This window comes from Hypanus sabinus, chromosome 24 (assembly GCF_030144855.1).
Source record: "Hypanus sabinus isolate sHypSab1 chromosome 24, sHypSab1.hap1, whole genome shotgun sequence".
NCBI classification, from domain to species: Eukaryota; Metazoa; Chordata; class Chondrichthyes; order Myliobatiformes; family Dasyatidae; genus Hypanus; species Hypanus sabinus.
The window spans coordinates 6,390,144-6,414,598 of NC_082729.1; the positions used below are offsets into that span (position 1 = coordinate 6,390,144).

A 24,455-nucleotide genomic window follows, 5' to 3' on the forward strand; every position below is an offset into this window, starting at 1 on the left:
GCAAAATCTGGGTTGTCCAGTGTATTTTAAGACACATAGGCATCTTGGTATCTCAGGACATTTCTAGTTAACCAAGAGCATACCCTGGTCATTAGCAGGAGCGGTTAGATTAATATTTCAGGTAGTATTCAGAAAATACTCTAAATTTGTGCCTGGCTGTCAGTATTAGCTGCCTTCCTGTATCTTTTAGTATTAATTTTGAAGCTCCTGTTCTTGTTTTTAAAGCTCTCAATGATCTGGGATGGGATACATCACAGAATTGTTTTTATTTTACAGTCCTGCTCGAGCCCTCAGGTCTTTTTCCACTGGTCTCTTTAATTTAAACAATCTCCCTCAAACGATAATTGGCAGGCCATCCTTTTTTGAACAATACTCCTAAGCTGCCACTGCCTGTGAGGAGTTTGTATGTTCTCCCCTTGACTGCATAGGTTTTCTCCGGGTGCTCCAGGTTCTTCCCATAGTCCAAAGACGTACCGGTTGGTCAGGTAATTGGTCATTGTAACTTGTCCCATGATTAAGCTAGGGTTAAATCGAGGATGCTAGGCGATGTGGCTCAAAAGGCCAGTAAGGCCTATTCCATGTTGTATTTCAAATAAATAAACTGTGGAATCTAATACATAAAATTAGGAAGGGTTGCAGACACAGTTGACACTTTCAAACACCATCTTGAAACCTATTTATTTCACCTTGCTTTTACCTAACATCATTTTGCCTTTGATTTTCACGTTTGTAATTTATCCCATTGCAAAGCACTTGAACCATATTATCTGTATGAAAAGTGCTCTCAACCTAGCACTCAATGTCAGTAAGATGAAAGAGCTGATTGTGGACTTCAGGAAGGGTAAGACAAAGGAACACACACCAATCCTCACAGAGGGATCAGAAGTGGAGAGAGTGAGGAGCTTCAAGTTCCTGGGTGTCAAGATCTCTGAGGATCTAACCTGGTCTCAACATATCGATGTAGTTATAAAGAAGGCAAGACAGCGGCTGTACTTTATTAGGAAGTAGTTTGAAGGGATTTGGCATGTCAACAAATACACTTAAAAACTTCTGTAGTTGTACCGTGGAAAGCATTCTGACAGGCTGCATCACTCTCTGGTATGGAGGGGCTACTGCACAGGACTGAAAGAAGCTGCAGTGGGTAGTAAATCTAGTCAACTCCATCTTGGGTACTAGCCTACAAAGTACCCAGTGCATCTTTAGGGAGCGGTGTCTCAGTCAGGCAGTGTCCATTATTAAGGACCTCCAGCACCCAGAGCATGCCCTGTTCTCACTGTTACCATCAGGTAGGAGATACAGAAGCCTGAAGGCACATACTCAGTGATTTAGGAATGTTTCTTCCCCTCTGCCATCTGATTCCTAAATGGATATTGAAGCTTTGGACACTACTTCACTTGTAAAATATACAGTATTTCTGTTTTTGCATATTTTTTAATAATCTATTCAATATGTGTAATTAGCTTTTTTATTATTATGTTTTATTTTATTTTATTTATTATTACTATTTTTTCTGCCTCTGCTAGATTATGTATTGCATTGAACTGCTGCTGCTAAGTTAACAAATTTCACGTCACATGCCGGTGATAATAAACCTGATTCTGATTTTATAAATGAGTTATTACTATACCTTTATTTTTTTCTCAGCTCATTCTGGTAAAACTTGAGGCACAGATATAAACAAACATATACATTTTTCCATTGCTAGGAACTTTTGGACTTTTCTGGGGGTGTTTAGTTTTATGGCTTTCTGGAGATTTACACAGATAATACTATGTAGCCTTAATTGTTTAATGCTATTGTGTAGTGACTTTGGGATGATACCATTTGTAGATATTATTATTGGGACAATGTATACCCTGTTCATGTTCCAGAGTCTTTCAATTTCCTCTTTTAATTCAGGAAATTTCTGGTGTTTTTCACACTGATTCCTATAAGTTATGTTTGTTTGAAATGGCTATATCTATTAAGTAAGTTTTTGTTTGTTTATCCTATATTATTATATCCGGATGGTTATTATGGATTGTATGATCTGTAATAACCAATCAGATATAACACGAGGAAATCTGCACATGCTGGAAATTCAAACAACACACACAAAATACTGGTGGAACGCAACAGGCCAGGCAGCATCTATAGGGAGAAGCACTGTTGACGTTTTGGGCCGAGACCCTTCGTCAGGACTAACTGAAAGGAAAGATAGTAAGAGATTTGAAAGTAAGAGGGGGGAGGGGGAAATGAGAAATGATAGGAGAAGACTGGAGGGGGTGGGATGAAGCTGAGAGCCGGAAAGGTGATTGGCAAAAGTGATACAGAGCTGGAGAAGGGAAAGGATCATGGGACCGGAGGCCTAGGGAAAAGAAAGGGGGAGGGGAGCACCAGAGAAAGAAAGAAAGGGAGAAGGGAGCATGATCCCATGATCCTTTCCCTTCTCCAGCTCTGTATCCCTTTTGCCAATCACCTTTCCGGATCTCAGCTTCACTCCACCCCCTCCGATCTTTTCCTATCATTTTGCATTTTGCCCTCCCCCTCCTACTTTCAAACCCCTTACTATCTTTCCTTTCAGTTAGTCCTGATGAAGGGTCTCGGCCTGAAACGTCAACAATTGTAATATAATTTGTGTTATCCTGACTCTAAAACTGAAACAGACTTGAGTCTTGATGAAGGGTTTCAGCCAAAATGTTGATGGTACTATTTTCCATAGATGCTGCCTGGCTGGCTGAGCTCCAGGATTTTGTGCATGTTGCTTGGATTTCCAGCATCTGCAGATCTTCCTGTTTGTGATCAGACTTGTATTTATAGTATTGTATGGTTTTTTGATGAATTTGTATTTTAAAGCAAGACTCTGGTGAATGATGTTTGTAAATGGTGATTGAGTTGAACTGCTGCAGGATCCCATCATGTATTGGATTGTTTCTGTTTTCTTTTGGCAATTTCTTGAATTTTCTGGTATTTTATTATGTATTTTTGATTCTTTTTTCTGTTAACCACTTACTTCTGTTTCTGGGAAGAGGTCTCCAACTCTGAGCCAGGCGTTCGACACTTGTCAACATCTAGTCTGCTCAGATCGTCAGGATGACTTCCATGGAGGGTCACGCTCTGCCATTGGTTAACCTTTACTTCAATAGTGTCAATTTCTTCAATTTTCTGGGTTCTGGTGTGTATTTCATATCAGAGTTACATATGCTTGTACAGAGTACTGGACCATGCTTTGTCTTCTATCCTTGGAAATTTTATCTGACTGTTGTGTAAATTTTTATTGTCTGTTATTCTTCTTTCTACTTTTGTCCCAGTTAGTGTTAATCTAAGCACATTCGAGTGTGAATAACTTTTTCTGAAATTTGTCCTTTCAGTGCCTATTTTTCTTTGTGAATTTTCCGGATTGGTTTCAGACCAAGATATTATGCCAAAATGATATGTTAATATGGGTATAGCAGAAGTATTTATTTCCTTTGTTATATTTTTTCCTGTTGAGCTCTGTTTGGCAGATTTTCTTAAGCCTGGAAGTAAATTCTTCTTCTCAATATTATTATTATTGCAGTCGGCCCTCCTTATCCACGAGTTCCGCGTGCGCGAGTTCAACCAACCACGAATCGAGAAAGCCCTGAGGCGCTCTTCCAGCACTTGCTGTTTGGGCACTATTCGCCTCGCATCTCGTTTGTTCACTACCTTGTTCCTGTGAAAAAATGGCTCCTAAAAAGCAATTAGATGGCCAAGGCAATTCCTCAAAGGCTAAGAGGGAGCGTAAAGTGCTACCTCTCGCCAAGAAAGTGGAAATATTAGATCTTTTGAAAAGTGGCACGTCGCGTTACAAAGTGGGCCGAAAGGTCGGCAAGAACGAAGCGAGCATTTGCACATTAAAGCAGAAAGAAGCTGAAATTCGTGGAGCCACTGCAAGATTTGTTGGATGATGCAAAGAAAAAGAGACAGCTTCCTATAACAATATTTCTAACTAAAACATCTGCAATTCTGAAGTCTCGACGTTCAACACTTGAGGAATCGCAGCCCTCAACCTCCACAGATCTTGATTTTAGTATTATTGAGCCTCCTCCAAAGCGTCCTTATTCCCTAAACAAGACAGTGCAACAACTACTGTACAGGTATTACAAGTTTCACTCATTGTTTGATCATTGTTCGCCTTGCATCTCGTTTGTTCGCTGCTTGTGAACATGTAGTGAGAGGAACATGTACAGTTTTTCTTCTTGTCAATATTCCCTAAGTATTACAGTATAATGACTATTTACATAGCATTTACATTGTGTTACATATTATAAGTAATCTAGAGATGATTTAAAGTATATGGGAGGATATGCGTAGGTTAGATGCATATTGTACGCCATTTTATATAACGGACTTGAGCATCCGCATTTTTTTGGTATCCACGAGGGGTCCTGGAGCCAATCCCTCACGGATAAGGAGGGCCGACTGTATTAGTATTATTGCACTCTGCCACTACCAATACCAATTTGAATACTAACACCACTACTAACTATGTTCAAAGTTCATTTATTATCAAAGAACGTATACATTATACAGTCTTGAGATTTGTCTCCTTACAGGCAACCACAAAACCTAGAAACCCTAAAGAACCCGTGAATTAAAAAGACCGTCAAATACCCAAAGTCCAGAGAAGAAAAACACAAACTGTGCAAACAATAAAAGCGAGCAAATAGTGTTCAGAACGGAAGTCCAGGAAAGATAGTCCACCCAGAGTCATGAAGCCGCCGCCTCAGTTTAGCGCAACACTGAGTAAACGTCGCAGAACAGTGAGCTGAAATGTCCCGTCTCTCACCTGACTTCCTGACTCCCTGACCTTTTCGATCCAGTCGGTCCAACACTTAAATCGTCATCCAAGCATTGGGTTCCGTCAGCTCGATCCGCTGAGGGCCTAGAGGCCACCACTCTGCCCGACCTTTCCGACTTGGCCCAGTAACACCTGTATAGCTAAATACTCTCTCTAATTTACCAGTCTTCTCTCTGCTAATTGCAGAATAATTGCTTTATTTTCTTTCAGGTGCTTAGCAGCACGAGGTTAAAGCAGATAAAACTGGAAAATACACAGGAGGTCAAGGGGCATCCATGGAGGGAGAAACAGAGCCAGTCCTACGGGTCAACGACACTTCATCAGAACTGCAGAAATAAAAAAAAACTAAGTCTGTTTGAGTTACCAAAAGGGATGAGAATTGTGCAGACCAAAGCAGTCAAGGTAACATTGTTTTAAATTATATAAGTTAGTGACAGAGAGAAAAAATAACACGAATTGAAATTAACACCTGTCTGTAGTAAGAAAGGGAAACAATGCCTGCCTGAAATTGCTGAATATTTTATTAATTCCACCTTGAATATACTCAGCCCCACAGTCCTCTGGGGTAGAGAATTCCAGAGTATGTGTAGAATACAGAGCTCTCTCTCTTCACTGATCTGGCACGTGATTAAACAATGTGTGTTCTATTGAAGTCACCTCTCATCCTTCTGAACTCGAAGAGCAGTCCTCGTCCTCTTCAATTCTCCTCAAGTGGAATCCACTAGTCCAGGAATCAATATTGAGCTCTTCAGTTTCTAGAAATTCAGTTTTCCTCTCTATCTGAACAATGAGGCTGGAAGCTGGAGGGAAACAAGCACCAATGCACATCTTGAGCTGAAATGTTGACAATTCCTTCCCTCCACTGAATTTCTGCAGTGATTTGTTTGTTTTTTTTTGCCTTCAGAACAGTCCCTCTTCTCTACTGCCACCAGAGATGAAGTGCAGGAGCCTGAAGGCCCCTCTTCTCATTACTACCATCAGGGAGGAGGTACAGGAGCCTGAAGACCCCTCTTCTCATTACTACCATCAGGGAGGAGGTACAGGAGCCTGAAGACCCCTCTTCTCATTACTACCATCAGGGAGGAGGTACAGGAGCCTGAAGACCCCTCTTCTCATTACTACCATCAGGGAGGAGGTACAGGAGCCTGAAGACCCCTCTTCTCATTACCACCATCAAGGAGGAGGTACAGATGCCCTGTGCAAGAAAGCACAGAGTCGACTGTACTTCCTCAGAAGGCTGGCGTCATTCAATGTTTGTAGTGAGATGCTGAAGATGTTCTATCGGTCAGTTGTGGAGAGCGCCCTCTTCTTTGTGGTGGCGTGCTGGGGAGGCAGCATTAAGAAGAGGGACGCCTCACGTCTTAATAAGCTGGTAAGGAAGGCGGGCTCTGTCGTGGGCACAGAACTGGAGAGTATGACATCGGTGGCAGAGCGGAGGGCGCTGAGTAGGCTATGGTCAATCATGGAAAACCCTGAACATCCTCTGCACAGCACCACCCAGAGACAGAGAAGCAGCTTCAGCGGCAGGTTGCTGTCAATGCAATGCTCCTCAGACAGGATGAAGAGATCATTACTCCCCAACGCCATTCGGCTCTACAATTTAACCACCAGGGGCAAGACATGTTAAGTGCCGGGGTTAGGACTGAGCTTAAGTTACCACTCAATGCAATTTAGTAACTATTTAAGAACTTTTTAAAAGTTATTTATTAAAGCTTTTTGGGAGGGTGATTTTAGATGCATATCATATTTATATTGAGTTAAATACTTATGTAATTAGTTTTGCTACAATAAGTGTATGGGACACTGGAAAAATGTTGAATTTCCCCTTGGGGATGAATAAAGTATCTATCTATCTACAGGAGCCTGAAGACCCCTCTTCTCATTACTACTATCAGGGAGGAGGTACAGGAGCCTGAAGACCCCTCTTCTCATTGCTACCATCAGGGAGGAGGTACAGGAGCCTGAAGGCACACACTCAATGATTTGGAAGCAGCTTCTTCCCCTCTGCCATCAGATTTCTGAATGGTCGGTGAACCCATGAACACTGCCTCATATTCCTTTTATTTTGTGCTGTTTTTTTAAGTAAATTATAGTAATTTTATGTTTGTGGATTGCAGGAAAAGCAAGCTTCCTATCACATATGCCAATGACAATTGATCGGATTCTGATGGGTTCTGAATCTGTTCTTAGTAATGGGAAAATGCAACTACCTGTGAAAACCTATTTGGTTTACTGATGTGCTTCGGAGGGGGAGAGGTGCATAATCTACCATACTTACCTGGTCCGGTTTATATGTAACTCCAGACCCACCGACGACGTTCACTCTTAGCTGCTTCTTCAGCGCAGGAAAGGTTAAGGATGTATCATTAACACTGGCACTGCCAGTGAACAGCATGTCACCAAAGACACTCTCAAATTTCTACAGATGTGCTGAGGAGAGCTTTCTAACTGGCTGCATCACTGTCTGGTATGGTTGGGAGAGAGGTCGCAACTGCACAAGATCAAAATAACTGCAGACAGTTGTAAACTCAGTCAGCTCCATCATGGGCACTAGCCTCCACCATATCCAGGACAACTTTAAGGAGTGTTGCCTCAAAAAGGCAGCATCCATCATTAAGGACACCATCACTCAGGTCATGCCTTGTTCTCATTGCTACCATCAGGATGGAGGTACAGGAGTCTGAAGGCACACACTCAGCAATTCAGGAACAGCTTCTTTCCCTCTGCCATCCAATTTCTAGAGGGACATTGAACCCACGAACACTAACTCACTACTTTTTAATTTCTATTTTTGCACTATTTATTTAATTTAACAATTGAATATGTACTGTAATTCACAGTTTTTTCTTTTATTATGTATTGTAAAGTACTGCTGCCACAAAGGGAACAAGTTTCATGATATATAGTAAACCTGAGTCTGGCACCATGTCTGGTGATGTCTCTATTGTAAATGACTGAGCCAGTTTCTATGCGTACAACTTTTGTGTAGCTATCTTCCAGGCATTAGAGAAAACGTTACTATGAGTCATAGAAGCATAAGACAATAAAACATGGATACAGACCCTCAGTCCAACCAGTACATGCCGATTACCATGTGATCCCAATATCCTGCGGTCTGTCCATATCTCTCTAAGCGCTGCCTCTTCATCAACCTCTCCAATTGATTCATAAAAGATACTATTCTACCTGCCTCGACCACCTCCTTTGGTTTCATGTTCCATATACTCACCAGCCTCTGCGTGAAACAGTTAAACTTCATTCCCTTTTAAATCTTCCTCCTCTCACCCTCTATGCACACCCCTTAGTTTTGGATTCCTCTATGTTGAAGGGAAGACCATTACTATCCAACTTATTTACCTCTTGTAATTAAAAATGAAACACTTCTATAAGGTTGCCCTTCATTCTCCTACATTCCAAAGAGCAAAGACTGAACTTCTGATAACTCAAGCCCTTTAGTCCTGGCAGCATCTTGGTATAAATCTTTTTTGCACCATTTTAAGTTCAGCTATGACTTCCCAAAACAGTACACGGTAGCCTTCAACCTGATGGCATGAATATTGATTTCTCCTTTTGGTAATTTTTTCCCCTCCCCTCTATTCCCCTCTCTGGCTCTTCTTCTCACCTGCCTATTACTTCCCGCCAGGTCACCTCCTCCTTCCCTTTCTCCTTTGGTCCCCCTCCTCTCCTATCAGATTCCTTCCTCTCCAGCCCTTAACCTTTCCTACCCATCTGGCTTTGCCTGTCAACTTCCAGCTATCCTCCTTCCCCTCCCACCACCCTTTTTTATTTTGGTATCTTCCCCCATCCTTCTCAGTCCTGAAGAGGGATCCCAGCATGAAATGTTGACTGTTTATTCATTTCCACAGATGCTGCCTGACCTGTTGGGTTCCTCCAGCATTTTGTGTGTGGTGTTCTGTACACAGTATTCCAAGTGTGGTCTCAGGAGTAGCTTATTCAGTAGTGCAACCACTCGAGTTGAGTATGATGTTCTCCGAAGGAGTTGTCTATGACGTGGCTCAGGTGGCTGTAGAGGTCGATCTGGGAACGACGTATTTTAGTAAAGTTGATTCCCTTGATGGAGAACTTCTGTGGGTGACATTGTTTGACACGGGGAGGCAGATGCACGGGCAGCCACCACACACTCCTTGACAGATCGGTGTCAGGGTCCAGTAACATGGAATGCAAGACAACTGGGGACCCTTCACCACTGCAGGTTCCTCTGCAATCTCTGCGATTGTGTTGTGTCATCATCTTCCACCAGCTCCACCACTGAGGTCTGGTTTGGATCGCTCTTTGTCTGTAACCTCCCTCTTGACCTTACCGCCATGGGTGACCCTATGAAGAGCTAAGCGCCGCATTGCTAAGCTCCAGACAGCATCGTTCTTGGGATCTCTGGGTCTTTCAAAGCCTCTGTCCCACAAATTAAACATCTGCAATATAACCACCTATATCAGGAGAAGTCAATGGTCAAAAACTCTGCTTCCTTGTCCTTTACATTGACCAGGGGCCCCCAACCTTTTTGATGCCACGGACCCCTACCATTAGGTAGTGTAGCAGTTGGAGCAATGCTATTTCAGCTCAGGGTATTCCAGAGTTAGTTCAGTTCTGACAACTTTCTTTAAGGAATTGTTGTATATCCTCCCCGTGGAATGTGTGTGTTCCCTCCAGGTCCTCTGGTTTCCTCCCACAGTCCAAAGGCACACTGGGTAGGTTACCCGCTCATTGTAAATTGCCCTGTGTTGAGGTTAGGGTTAACTGGATTTGACAAGGGGTGCAGGGGCAGCGTGGCCCGAAGTTGCCGGAGGCGCCTATTCCAGGAATAAATAAATAAATTTATCAAGGGGTCTATGGACTCCAGGTAGGAACCCCTGTTGCAGGCTGTTTTCTGAATAAATTGACCTTGTTTACTGTTTTCTGGGAACTCACATAAACTTCCTTCTCTGCTTCTAACTTGTTGAGTGATGTGGTATTTCATAAACACTGATGATAATGACTATCAGGGTATAACAGATATCGGGTAAGTTTTTATGCAGAGAGTGGCGAGTGTGTGGAATGGGCTGCTGGCGATGGTGGTGGAGGCGGATACGGTAGGGTGTTTTAAGAGACTCCTGTACAGGTATATGGAACTCAGAAAAATAAAGGGCTATGGGTAACCGTAGGTGATCTCCTTATGGGCCAAAGGGCCTGTATATAGGTTTTCTATGTTTCTATGACTAGACAGCTGTGGGTTCCCATGAAAACAATTAGAGTAAGAGCTTTATTTTAATTGATTTGGAGATCCAGCTTACAATATATTCAATAGCTGTTCTTATATCTTGGAGTGAACTTATTAGCTAATGTCTTATACAGTGTATTACGGTCAACTAAAAATCTCTCATTAATTCTATCTCTCAAGGACTCACTTAAAAGTTTCTAAGCGAACAAGGAGAAATAATGAATAGGTATAACCTTAAGGAAGGTTATAGAATATGTTGCAAAATGGGAGAGAAAGAAAGAGAGAGAAACAGAGCAAGAGAGAGAATGAAAGTGGATGAAAGTATTAAATGACATATCGCTATCGCCTAGGACATGCTCTCTTCTTACTGCTGCCATCAGAAAAAAGGAACAGGACCCTTTGGACTTACAGCACCAGATTCAGGAACAGTTACCACCCCTCAACCATCCACCAGACTTCATTTGCCTCATCATTGAAATGTTCCAACGTTCAAGGAACTCACTTTGAAAGACTCTTCATCTCATGTTCTTGATGTTTATTGACTAATTAATTTATTATTGTTTCTTCCTTTTTGTATTTACACAGTTTGTTGTCTTCTGCAAACTGGCTGGGTGTCTAGGTTAGTGTGGTCCTTCTTTGATTCCATTATGTTTATTATTCCTGAACTCGCTGGAATTCGGAAGAATGAAGAGTGACCTTAACAAAACCTATCAAATGTTGAGCGGCTACGATAGAGCGGAGGTGGAGTGGGTGTTCCCTATGGTGGATGAGTCTAAGACCAGCGGGCACAGCCTCAGACATCCACTTAGAACGGAGATCCGGAGGAATTCTTTAAGCCAGAGAGCGGTGAACCTGTGGAATTCTTTGCCACTGGCAGTCAGTGGGTATATTTAAGGCAGAGGTAGATAGATTCTTGATTAGTCAGGGCATGAAAGGATACGGGGAGAAGGCGGGAGATTGGGCTGAGAGGGAAAGAGGATCAACCGTGATGAAATGGTGGAGCAGACTTGACGGGTCAAATGGCCTAATTCTGTTCCCATGTCTAATGGTCGCATGGATTCGTTAAGTATGCCCACATCTCAGGGCTGTATATGTTGACATGTACTTTGAAAATAAATTGGCTATGAACTATGGACTTAGTTGCATGGGTGGCCCTTCAATCCACCTGAGCTTTAAACTCCCACTGGGCAACTTGCAAATCTATGAAGTTGGGTGAGCTCTTATGGTGTTCTTTGGAATTAACCTGCGGTGTCTGTTTTCATTGAGAAACAGACCATTGTTAGCTTGTGCACAAAAGAAAATACTTAATCAAATCTGATGGAGAAAAGAAAACATGGCTGACGGCCCAATCCCATTGTGAATGTTGCTCCATGGTCTTCTCTACTGCTTCGATGAGGTCAGACTCAGGTCGGAGGAGCAACACCTCATATTCTGTCTGGGTGGCCTTCAATCTGATGACATGAACACCAATTTCTCAAGTTTCTGGTAATTTCTCACCCCACCACCTTTCTCCTTCTCGCTTTTCCTGTTTTTTTTCCTCATTTTGGTTACTCCTTTCTCTTCTCCTCACTTGTCCATCACCTCCCTTTGGTACCCCTCCTCCTTCCTTACTTCCATAGTCCACTCTCCTCTCCTGTTAGATTCCTTCTTCTCCAGCTGGTCCATGCTGACCAAGATGTCTACTTAACTTAATCCCATTTGCCTGCCTTTGGCCCATATCCCTCTAAATCAGGGGTTCCCAATCTTCTTTTAAGCTATGAACCCCTACCATTAACCATGGGGTCCATTGACCCCAGGTTAGGAATCCTTACTCTAAACCTTTCCACCTATCCCCATTCATCTTCTTACTTTATCTCCTCTCCGTCACCCACTCACTTTCTCCCTCACCTGGTCTCACCTATCATCTGGCAGCTTCTGCTTCTCCTCTGCACACCCCCTCCTCACCTTCTTATCCTTCTTTCCACTTCATTTCCATTCCCAATGAAGGCCAAAATGTCAATGGTTCAATGATTCAATTTAATATCAGGGAATTTGTATTGCATACAACCCAAAATCTATACTCTTCATAAACATGAAAAAGCTAACAGCATTGTGAAGGACCCCACACACTCCTCACATAAACTCTTCTCCTTCCTGCCATCTGGCAAAAGGTACCAAAGCATTCGGGCTCTCACGACCAGACTGTGCAACAGTTTCTTCCCCCAAGCTATCAGACTCCTCAATAACCAGAGTCTAGACTGACATCTACATCATTTATTATTTTATTGTAATTTGTCCTCTACTGTGCCTATTGTCTTGTTTATTAATTGTTATACTGCCCTGCACTGTTTTGTGCACTTTATGTAGTCCTGTGCAGGTCTGTAGTCTAGAACAGTTTTTATGTTGTTTTACGTAGTCTAGTTTAGCCTTGTGCTGTCTCACATAGTCTAGTGTAGTTTTGTGTTGTTTCATGTCGCACCAGTGTCCTGGAGGAAAGTTGTTTCATTTTTACTGTGTACTGTACCAGCAATTTATAGTCAAAATGACAATAAATGACTTGACTTGACATCCACAAAACAGAAAATCTGGTAAGAATGAATGACAGAATCCCAAAACCATCCCTCCCCCTCCCACTCACAAACAGCAGCAAAAGCATCAACCTTCCTCCCTCCCCTTCCCCTTCCCCCATTTGCACCAGCAGAAGCTCCGACACCAACTCCCCCACCCACCATGCAAGCAAAAGCAACCCCCCCCCCCAAATAGACCCTGATCTAGAGTCCATCAAACACTCCAGACCATAACCCAACACTTCAACATCTCAGCCAGACACACAACACGCTGGAGGAACACAGCAGGTCGGGCAGCATCCGTGGGAATGAGCAGTCAATGTTTTGGGCCGAGACCCTTCATCAGGACTGAAGAAGGAGGGGGCAGGGGCCCTATAAAGAAGGTGGGGGGAAGGTGGAAGATGCCAGGTGAAAAACAGATCAGAGGAAAGATCAAGGGGTGGGGGAGGGGAAGCAGGGAGGGGATAGGCAGGAGAGGTGAAGAAGGAATCTAAAGGGAAAGCACTATGGGTAGTAGAAGAAGGCAGAGTCATGAGAGGGGTGATAGGCAGCTGGAAGAGGAGGCAGAGTGAAACTGTAATGGGGGAAGGGGGAGGGAGGGAATTACCGGAAGTTGGAGAATTTCATGTCCATGCCAAGGGGCTGGAGACTACCCAGACGGTCATGAACATCGAATTCTCCAACTTCCGGTAATTCCCTCCCTCTCCCTTCCCCATCCCAGTTTCACTCTGCCTCCTCCTCCAGCTGCCTTTCACCTCCCTCGTGGTTCTGCCTTCTTCTACTACACATAGTGCTTTCCCCTTACATTCCTTCTTCACCTTTCCTGCCTACCCCCTCCCTGCTTCCCCTCCCCCACCCCTTGACCTTTCCCCTTACTGGTTTTTCACCTGATGCCTACCAGCCTTCTCCTCCCCACCCTCACCCACCTTCCTTATAGGGCCCCTGCCCCCTCCCTCTTCAGATCTGACAAAAGGTCTCAGCCCGAAACGTTGACTGCTCGTTTCCATGGATGCTGCCTGACCTACTGAGTTCCTCCAGCGTGTCATACGTGTTGTTTTAACCACAGCATCTGCAGTTTATTTTGTGTTAACATCTCAGCCAGGCTCTCTCTCGCTAGTGAAGGAGAGAGGGCTATTGCTCTTGCAGTAAAGAAGAGTGTGAGACCAGCAGCTCGCTGTTCTGATGTTCCAGTCTGCCATGCTTCATCTCCGAGCCTTCCCGAATGGAGGTCCCAACCAGCTCTCACTCACCATCAGAAAGACAGATTTTCCCCCTCAGTAGATGCTGCCGGGCTTCTCCAGCACTTGGTGGGAGTCGCTCAGACAGCAATCGAGATTATTTTGTTTGTTCCACTGGAAATGGGCCGGACAACCATGCTATTCCGAGCAGCATCCCCCCTCAGATCTCAAATTCCAGTTTAAAGGTAGCAGGAAGAAGCTTTGCCTGAGGCAAGAGTCAAGATACAATTGCTGATGAGTCCCATTGACAGTTTAAGCAAAAGACTTTCTGTGCCTCCTGTCAGCTGCCATGGAAGAGAGTCGTGGGCAGTCAGAAAACATCTGCAGATTTCAAATTCAAACTCTCTTTGCTGGATCCTGATTGAAAGATGCCTTCAAGAGAAAATCAGAAAAAAAGCAGACTGAAGGAGAGGGCTCGATGCTTCATCGTTGAGGCCCCTGCTTTTTGTTTAACACATATCAGCTTTACATCAGCAGATCAATGGAAGTATCACACAAAAAGAAAATAAATAGAAAGACAGTTGCAATGTGCCATGAAAGTACCAAATTAACTTCTCTTGTGGGAACGAAACGCATTATCTGTCATGTAGTGGCAGGGCCAAGCGAGAACATGCTACTTTAAGATCAATTGGACAGATTTGGATTTGAATTAGTAACCAAACAGACAAAGTGATGATTATTAACAAAGGCTGCCTTCTGTGTGGGTTCTGTAAGCAGATAAAAGGTACATTCCTCCTGATTGGAGACAGGGAATTGTACTCCGAGGCAAGGCATCCTTGTGACAGATTGTCAACAGATATCAAAACTGAATTTTAAAAATGTATGCGCACTGAAAATGTAACGATCTACAGATTCAACTGCAGAGCAAGGGGCAGAGGGAAACATTTACATAGAACATGGACCACTTCAGTGAAGTACAGGTCCCTCCCCATGATGTTGTGCTGACCTGTAATCTTCTCAAAGATCAATCTAACCCTTCCATTCTATAGAACTCTCAGGTTGCCCATTTAGCCTTGGGAAGACTTGATTGAGGAGGCATCTGAACGTAAGAAAGCCAAATATCAGGAGCTGGTAGAGCAGTGCCAGAGAGAGGGGCGGAGGACACTATGCGAGCTTATAGAGGTGGGGTGTACAGGATTTTCTGGATGCTTGCTCTGCAGAACCTGCTGTCTCCTTGGAATTACCTGCAAAGAAAAGAACCGTCAGGACTGTCACAGGGTCTGCTGAGCGAGCCCCCAGAAGGCTATGGATCAAGAGGTGTGACTCATGGACTAATGCTGCTGGGAAACAAGCCGGGGCCTGATCAACCCTGGCCTGGGCGAGGGTGTCTGATATTGAAAGACTGGAATAGCTGATGACCCCAGGTTACTTTGCTGACAATGTGTCCCAGCACATCCTAGGATGCGCCTAAGCATCTTAAATGTCCCGAATGTATCTGGCTCTACCACCCCCACTTGGCAGGCATTCCATGCACCCACCACTCTCTATGTAAAAAAAACTTGCCTCTGATATGTCCTCCGATACTTTCCTCCAAGCAATTAAAATTATAACTGCTCCCCACCCCCCTTATTTGCCTGCTTTCCAGACAGGTCATTCCAAATAGAAGTATATTGAGGAAGTAAGGCAGTAAAAACAATAGCAGTTTGTAGAAAGCTTTTTACAGGGACTCTGCACAGAACACCAACTTTTTTGTCCAGGAATCCCTAGCAAATTTCAGTCTGCGAAGGCAGATAAGAGTCATACAGTTATGTAGCATGCAAAGAGGCCCTTCAGCCCAACTCGTCAATGCTGACCAAAGTGCCGCATACATTAGTCCCATTTGACTGCCTTTGACTCGTGCCTCCCTGAACACTTCCTGTCTGTGTACCTGTCCGAATGCACAGGATCAAAATAAGCTGGAGAGAGCTGTGAATTCCGTCAGATCCATCACAGGCACCGGCCTCCCAGCTTCCAGGACATCCGCAAGGAGCAATGCCTCAAAAATGGCGGCATCCAGCCGTACTCTCATTACTACCATCAGGGAGGAGGTACAGGAGCCTGAAGACCCCTCTTCTCATTGCTACCATCAGGGAGGAGGTACAGGAGCCTGAAGACCCCTCTTCTCATTACTACCATCAGGGAGGAGGGACAGGAGCCTGAAGACCCCTCTTCTCATTACTACCATCAGGGAGGGGGTACAGGAGCCTGAAGACCCCTCTTCTCATTACTACCATCAGGGAGGAGGGACAGGAGCCTGAAGACCCCTCTTCTCATTACTACCATCAGGGAGGGGGTACAGGAGCCTGAAGACCCCTCTTCTCATTACTACCATCAGGGAGGAGGTACAGGAGCCTGAAGACCCCTCTTCTCATTACTACCATCAGGGAGGAGGTACAGGAGCCTGAAGACCCCTCTTCTCATTACTACCATCAGGGAGGAGGGACAGGAGCCTGAAGACCCCTCTTCTCATTACTACCATCAGGGAGGGGGTACAGGAGCCTGAAGACCCCTCTTCTCATTACTACCATCAGGGAGGAGGTACAGGAGCCTGAAGACCCCTCTTCTCATTACTACCATCAGGGAGGGGGTACAGGAGCCTGAAGACCCCTCTTCTCATTACTACCATCAGGGAGGAGGGACAGGAGCCTGAAGACCCCTCTTCTCATTACTACCATCAGGGAGGGGGTACAGGAGCCTGAAGACCCCTCTTCTCATTACTACCATCAGGGAGGAGGTACAGGAGCCTGAAGACCCCTCTTCTCATTACTACCATCAGGGAGGAGGTACAGGAGCCTGAAGACCCCTCTTCTCATTACTACCATCAGGGAGGAGGGACAGGAGCCTGAAGACCCCTCTTCTCATTACTACCATCAGGGAGGGGATACAGGAGCCTGAAGACCCCTCTTCTCATTACTACCATCAGGGAGGAGGGACAGGAGCCTGAAGGCACCCACTCAACAATTCAGGAACAGCTTCTTCCCCTCTGCCATCAGATTTTTGAATGGACATTGAACCCATGAACCCTACCTCACAGAAGCTGTGAACTCAGTTAGCTCCATCATGGGCACTAGCCTCCCCAGAATCCAAGACATCTTCAAGCAGCAATGCCTCAAAAAGGTGTCATCCATCATTCCGAAACCCCATCACTTAAGTCATGTCTTGTTCTCATTTCACTATCAGGCAGGAGGTACTGAAGGCACGTACTCAATGATTCTGGAACAACTTCTTCCCCTCTGTCATCCAATTTCTGAATGGACACTGCCACACTACTTATTTTGCAGTACTTATTTAATTTAACTTTTTAATATATATCAAGTAGAAGATACAAGAGCCTCAGGGCTTGCACCACCAGGCTTCAAGAACAGTTTCTGCCCCTCAGCCATTAGGCTAGTGTGGTGCCCGGCCAAGTGGTTAAGGCATTGGACTAGCGATCTGAAGGTCATGAGTTCGAGCCCCAGCTGAGGCAACTTGTTGTGTCCTTGAGCAAGGCACTTAACCAGACATTGCTCCAGCCCACCCAGCTGAAAATGAGTACCGGCTAAATACTGGGGGTTAACTTCGCGATAGACTGGCGTCCAATCCAAGGGGGAGTCTCGTACTTTCAGTTGTTTCACACCACAGAAGCACCGGCCTGATGAGCTTGGGACAGACTTGAACTTTAACTTTTAACAGGCTCTCTTGACCAAAAGGAGATAAGTGTACTCACTTGCCCATCCATTGAGATGTTCCCACAACCAGTAATCTCACTTTAAGGACTCTTTATCTCATTATCTCATGTTCCCATTATTTATTCCTTTTATTTGTATTTGCATTTGCACAATTTGTTGTCTTCTGCACTCTGGTTGGTCTTTCATGTTATAGTTAGTATTCTATAGATTTGCTGAGTATGCCCGCAGGAAAATGAATCTCAGGACTGTATATGGTGGCAAATATGTACTTTGATATAAAATTTATCTTGAATTTTATATAAATGAAGCACCCTAGTTTCCTTGGCTGTGTAAGTCCCACCCTGCCAAACTCGTGAGATTGAGGCGTGCTCGATCTCACCCCAAACCCTGGTTTATACAGATGCTGTGTCATTTACTATCCTGTACAAATTAATACCATGAAATAACAGACAGTACACTGCATACAATTAAAGGCATTATATTTATGAATCTTAATGAAAGGGTTATTAAAGAATAACAAAAAGAAAAGGGCCCATTCTAATTAAACAGTCAAAAGTGCACCAGTTGGAGCTCATCTTGAACTTCTCTGTCGCTCATGCGCTGGCCCTCGGTCAACGTGAACACCACCTTCTTAACGTCGCTCGCAATCCATCTCGAACACCGGTTCAAATGCTGCAACTGGTTCTCCCCAGCGTCTTCTCTCTCCATCTCCTGCCGAACACAAGTCCAAGACCAACCTAATTGTTGCTCACCAAGAGAAACCTCCCACTAATTGGATGGCGCACATACCACGCCATCCCTTATCTTCAACAATACCCCAAACAGGCTGAAAACAGAACAACATAACAGTAACGATGTGAACCAGGACATTACATTCTTAACGTAATTCTCAGTTTTTATTATTACGTTTTGCAAGGTACAGCTGTGCAGACAACAAATTTCACAACATATGCTGGCGATACTGAGCTTGATTCTGATTCTGAAGTCTTGTTATAGTATGCCAATCTGGCAGGTTGTAACAAACATGCAAGTGCTGGAGGAACTCAACAGGATGATGGAAATGAAGAACTAGTCGACGTTTCAGGCCGAGACACTTCCTCAGGACTGGAAAGGAAGGGGGAAGATGCTAGAAGAGTAAGGTGAGCGGTGGGGCAAGAGGATGGCTAGAGGGTAAAGCCAGGTGGGTGGGAAAGGTCGAGGGCTGGAGAGGAGGGAGTCTGATGGGAGAGGAGAGTGGACCATAGGGAAAAAGAAGGAGGAGGGGACCCAGGGGGAGGTGATAGGCAGGTGAGAAGAGGTTAGAGTGGGGAATAGAGGAAGAGGAGAAGGGAGCGAAATATTTTTTTTTACCAATGCTACATTTCTAAAGCAAAAGGAATAATTAATAATCAAGAGCAATTTTGTTGAGGACCTGTCGATACTAACATTGAGCTGCAGGGGGCTCAGATGGTAGAGTCACGGTCCAATGACCCGGTATGAAGGATATCAAGATCCACTGGGTCTTGATATGTGTGACAATAATAACCCAATTCTAATGTGGGTGAATGGTAGAATCCAAAAGGAGTTCGAAGTACAAAGTTCAAAGTAAGGTTTATTATCAGGGTGCATGCATGTCACCACATACAACACTGAGATTCTTTTTCCTGGGGGCATGCTGAGCGAATCTATAGAACAGTAACTGTAAACAGGATCTGTAAACAGCTGTAAACAAACTGTGAAAATGCAGATCTAAATAAATAGCAATAAATAAAGAGCATGAAATGAAACAAAATAAATGAGTCCTTAAATGAGTGTAGCTGTCCCTTTTTGTTCAAGGTCCTGATGGCTAAGGGGTAGTAAATGTTCTTGAACTTGGTGGTGTGAGTCCTGAGGCTCCTCTACCTTCTACCTGATGGCAGCAGTGAGAAATGAGCATGGCCTGGGTGGTGGAGATCTCTGAATGGATGGACGCTGCTTTTCTATGGCAATGTTTCATGTAGATGTGCTCAGCGGTTGGGATGGTTTTACCCGTGATGTACTGGCCAAATCGTCTACCTTTTGTAGGATTTCCACTCAAAGACATTGGTGTTCCCATACCAGGCTGTAATGCAGCCAGTCAGCTCACCTTTCACCACGTATCAATAGGTGTCTGCCAAGGTTTTCACTAACATGTTGAATCTCCGCAGACTCCTCAGGATATAGAGGCACTGTTGACTTTCTTCACAATTATATTTTTATGATGGGTGCAGGACAGGTCCTCTGAGATAGTGACACCCAGGAAGTCAAAGTTACCGACCCTCGCCACCTTTGATCTTTCAATGATTACTGGCTCACGTCCCTCTCCTGAAGTCTACTATCAGTTCCTTTGTGTTATTGACATTGAGTGAGAGGTGGTTGTTATGACACCACTCAGCCAAGTTTTCAGTCTCCCTCCTGTATGCTGATTCATCACAACCCTTGATACAGCCCACAACAGTGGTGTCATCAGCAAACTCGTAATGGTGTTGGAATTGTACATAGCCACACAGTCACAGGCGTAAAGCGGACAGAGCAGGTGAGTGCACGTCACTGCAGTGCTAGTGTTCTGATGGAGATCGTGGAGGAGATGCTTTTGCCAATCCAAACAGACTGGGGTCTACAAGTGAGGAAATCCAGGTCCAATTGCACAAGGGGATGTTGATGCAGATGGAGGGAACACAAAAAGTGAGATTAGAACATGGAACACAGATCACAGAGCATTACAGCACAGTACAGATTCTTCCACTCACACTTCTGTGCCGACCTTTTTAACTACCCTAAGATCAATCTAACCCTTCCCTCCTACGTAATCCTCCATTTTTCTATCATCTATTTACCTACCTAAGATTCTCTTAAATGCCCCTGATGTACCTGCCTTGCCACCACCCCTGGGGGGGGGGTGTTCTATGCCCCCACCACTCTCTGTGTAAGAATCTTACCTCTGACAGTGCCGTATACTTTCCTCCAATAACCTTAAAATTATGTCCCCTTGTATTAGCCATTTGCACCCTGGTGTTGGCGCATGGCCAAGTGGTTAAGGCGTTTGTCTAGTGATCTGAAGGTCGCTAGTTCAAGCCTTGGCTGAGGCTGCGTGTGTGTCCTTGAGCGAGGCACTTAACCACACATTGCTCTGTGACGACACCGGTGCCAGGCTGTATGGGTTCTAATGCCCTTCCCTTGGACAACATTGGTGGCATAGAGGGGGGGAGACTTGCAGCTTGGGCAACTGCCGGTCTTCCATTAAAAAAACCCTGCCCAGGCTTGCACCCTGGGAACTTTCCAAGGCACATATCCATGGTTTATCGAGACTAACAGAGGCCTACTAAAAAGTCCCCACTTGATCCCTGCCTCTTATCATCTTATATGCCTCTATCAAGTCATCTCTTATTCTCCTTCACTCAAACTCTCTTCATAGACTGTATTTACTGATTATGAGTTCATGTAGGATTCGAGTAAATGGATGTTTGAAAGTCTACACAGTCTGGATGGGCTGAAAGATTTCTTTCCATCTGTATCTCTCTCTCTCGCTCTTTGCATCTGCAGTGGTCATCAGTATTAAACCAAATAGCACTTCTCTTTGGGGTGCCAGAGTAGCGTGGCGGTTTACACTTGGGGCATCGGAGTTCAGAGTTCAATTCTGACGCTGTCTGTAAAGAGTTTGCATGTTCGCCCTGTGACCGGGTGGGATCAGGGTCATAGAGTCTTAGAAAAGTACAACATAGCTACAGGCCCTTCAGCCCATCTAGCCCATGCTGAACAATTTAAACTGCTTACTCCCATCTACCTGCACGCAGACCATAAGTCCCCATACCCCTACCATCCATGTACCTATCCAAACTTCTCTTAAATGTTGAAATCGAGATTGCATGCACTACTTTGCTGGCAGCTCGTTGCACACTCTCTTGACCTCTTGAGTGAAGAAGTTTCCCCTCTGGTTCCTATTAAGCTTTCAGCTTTCACTCCTAACCATGACATGGGTGGGTTGTAGTCCCACCCAACCTCAGTGTGAAAAAGTCTGCTTGCATTCACCCTATCTATACCCCTCATAATTTTGTACACCTCTATCAAATCTCCTCTCAATCTTTTACATTCTCAGGGATAAAATCCTGCCACTGTCCTCCCACAGTCCAAAGACATACGGGTTACTAGATTAATTGGTCATTGTAAAATGCCCTGCGATTAGGCTAGTGCTTAATAGGCCAGTTGCTGGGCGACACCGCTGATGGGCCAGAAGGACCTGCTCCCTCCCCTCTGTGTTTCTAAATGATATAAGTAAATAGACTTGGAATGGATAGGGCAGGACTGGTAGAAAAAAGGTAAAAACAAAGCACTGCAAGAATAAAATTAAACAGAAACTTGCTGTGGAAATGTGAGAATTGTCTCCCAGACTGACAGATGGATGCATGGTTCCTGTCAAGCATTGCAGTTGTCAACCATTCATGCTGCAATCATTATCTACTAATCCAGATGGTTTTAAACCTCGGACCATTCCTGCCATTGATAGCATCAGCTAATTGATGAGAAATCATAAGTGTGGTTTTGCCAAAGGCTTTCTTCTCCTAACAAATACAAATCTGCAAACCTATTTTATCCTTTTCATTGCAATGAGTTAATTTCTTTGGCGTAGGACCTGAATATTGCTTATGTAGCTTGTAAGTTTAGCTAGTTTCAATAATTTATTTTATTCATGCATATTTATTGAGATATAGTGCAGAATGGGTCTTTCCGGCCCTTCGAGTCACACTACCCAGCACTCCCCCGATTTAATCACGGGACAATTTACAATGACCAATTAACCTGCTAACGGGTATGTCTTTGGACTGTGGGAGGACGCAGGAGTACCCGGAAGAAATCCAGACGGTCACGAGGAGAATGTATAAATTCCTTACAGGCAGCAATGGGAATTGAACCCTGGTCTCCTGTATTGTAAAGTGTTGTGTGCGCTACCATGCCACTCGGCTGAAAATTCATTATCAGACTGCGTGTATGTCTCCATATACTACCATGAGATTCATTTTCTTGCAGGCTTTCAAAGCTCAAAGAAAATTTTATTATCAAAGTACCTATATGTCAGCATATACAACCTAAATATGGGGGCATACTCAACAAATCTATAGAGTAGTAACTATAACAGGATCACGAAAGATCAACAAGAGTGCAGAAGACAACAAACCGAGCAAGGGTAAATATAAATAAACAGCAGTTAATAAGGAGAACATGAGATAATGTGATGAAGAACCTTTAAAGTGAGTTCATTGGTTGTAGGAACATCTAAATAAATGGGCAAGTGAGTGAAAAAGGATCTAGTGCTTTCCCAGCATATATGATGAATGATCTCTTTTTGGGCATCCAGCCGGATACAGGTATCAATTATAACTCACATTTCGATGACAAACTCTGCCATCTTCTTCAGCGTTTTTGCCTGGGCATGTTTAAACCGGTGGTATTCATACCCCTATAGTCCGTCCCTCCTCGTTGGTTCGTCCTCATCCAATCAAACGCAACGGAGAGATGGGCAGTAGCAGAATATTGCATTCGCAATGGCCATAGGATTGACTTCGAGAGCACAAGACAACTGTGACACGCCAGTGGCTTTTGGGACCGCCTGGTGAAGGAAGCCACTGAAATAAAACTAGAGGAAAAGAATTTTAACAAAGACGAAAATCTCACTCTACGTAAGAACCAGAATTCAATTGTAAACAAGGTAGGAGAGCGGAGGGAGACCTGTTTGGACAAGAACTAACTAACCAAAAGGGGGCGTCTACATACATCCAGGCACCATTCCTGAATAAGATGACAGAGTTTGTCATTAAAATGTCGGTTAAAATCTGCAGATTTTCTCTTGTTTGTGGTTATAATCAATACTTGTATCCAGCTGGAAGTCCGAGAGAAGTTTATAGGGCAAGTGAGTGTTCAAGAGCCTGATGGTTGAGGGGTAATAACTGTTCTTGAACCTGGTGGTGTGCATCCTGAGGCTCTTGAACCTTCTGCCTGATGGCAGCTGCGAGAGGGAGCATGGCCGGGTGGTGGGGATCTCTGATGACGGATGCTGCTTTCCTATGACAATGTTTTAGGTAAATGTTTTCAATGGTTTGGAGGGCATTCCCGGTAGAATAAAGAAATACAATAGGATTACTGTAAAACCACACACAAACACAGACTGACAAGCATAGGGAGAGTAAGCAAATATTTTTTCAATCCAAGTGTGGTGAGGGACTGGAATTGAACTGAGGGGGCAGTGAAGAGTCAAAGAGAAATATACCACAGAATCTGGCCCATCAGCCCATTGGGTACATTCTGACCATCAAACACTCATTCACCCATAATCGTATTTCTTATTCTGCCTCATTCTCGTTAACTACGCCCCGAGTCTACCGCTCTCTTACATTCAGGGCAGTTTACGGAGGACAATGGACCTATGGCACATCGGATGTGACAAAAAACTGCGGCAACCAAAAGAAACCCACAGAGTCACAGGGAGAACCTGCAAACTCCACACAGACAGCACCTAAGGTCAGGATTGAGCCTGAGTCTCATGCTGATGTGGGGTGTTGGCTTTACGAGGCATACTACTTTGCAGGGACCTTCCCCACATTTGAAATCTGCCTAAGTATGCGGAGAACGGGATGAAGAACAAAGATATGCAGGCTTACAGGCCAATTAGATGTTTGCAATAGGTGTGATGCAATGATGTGCATAATCTCTCTCTGTTTTTGTACAACTTCCATGTTCCTATGACCTCCATGAACGCCATTGCTCATCTTCTGCTTACTTATTTACTGCCAGTTACGTTGCTGGCATTTAGGGCAGCAATGAAAGTCCTCCATCTCTGGCGGTGTTCAGGGCTTCCTTCATCGTGTCAGTAGCTTCCTCTCGGTTTTCACTACCGTCAGTCAAGCAAGTCCCAGATGGAGACTCAGGAACACCGTCACACTCAGATGTAGATTATTCGTTGCCGTTTCCATAACAATTTTGTTTTACCATTCAGTGTTGTTAGACCTGAGCTGAATC

General features: G+C 44.3%; 1 long non-coding RNA gene across 1 annotated transcript; it reads left to right on the forward strand.

Annotated features, from left to right (window-relative positions):
- Positions 1 to 4,008: 4,008 nt before the first annotated feature.
- Positions 4,009 to 5,775, forward strand: LOC132380787 (uncharacterized). Its single transcript, XR_009507860.1, has 3 exons — positions 4,009 to 4,097; positions 5,012 to 5,203; positions 5,706 to 5,775. It is a non-coding gene; the product is annotated as an uncharacterized LOC132380787 (long non-coding RNA).
- The last annotated feature ends 18,680 nt before the right edge of the window (positions 5,776 to 24,455 follow it).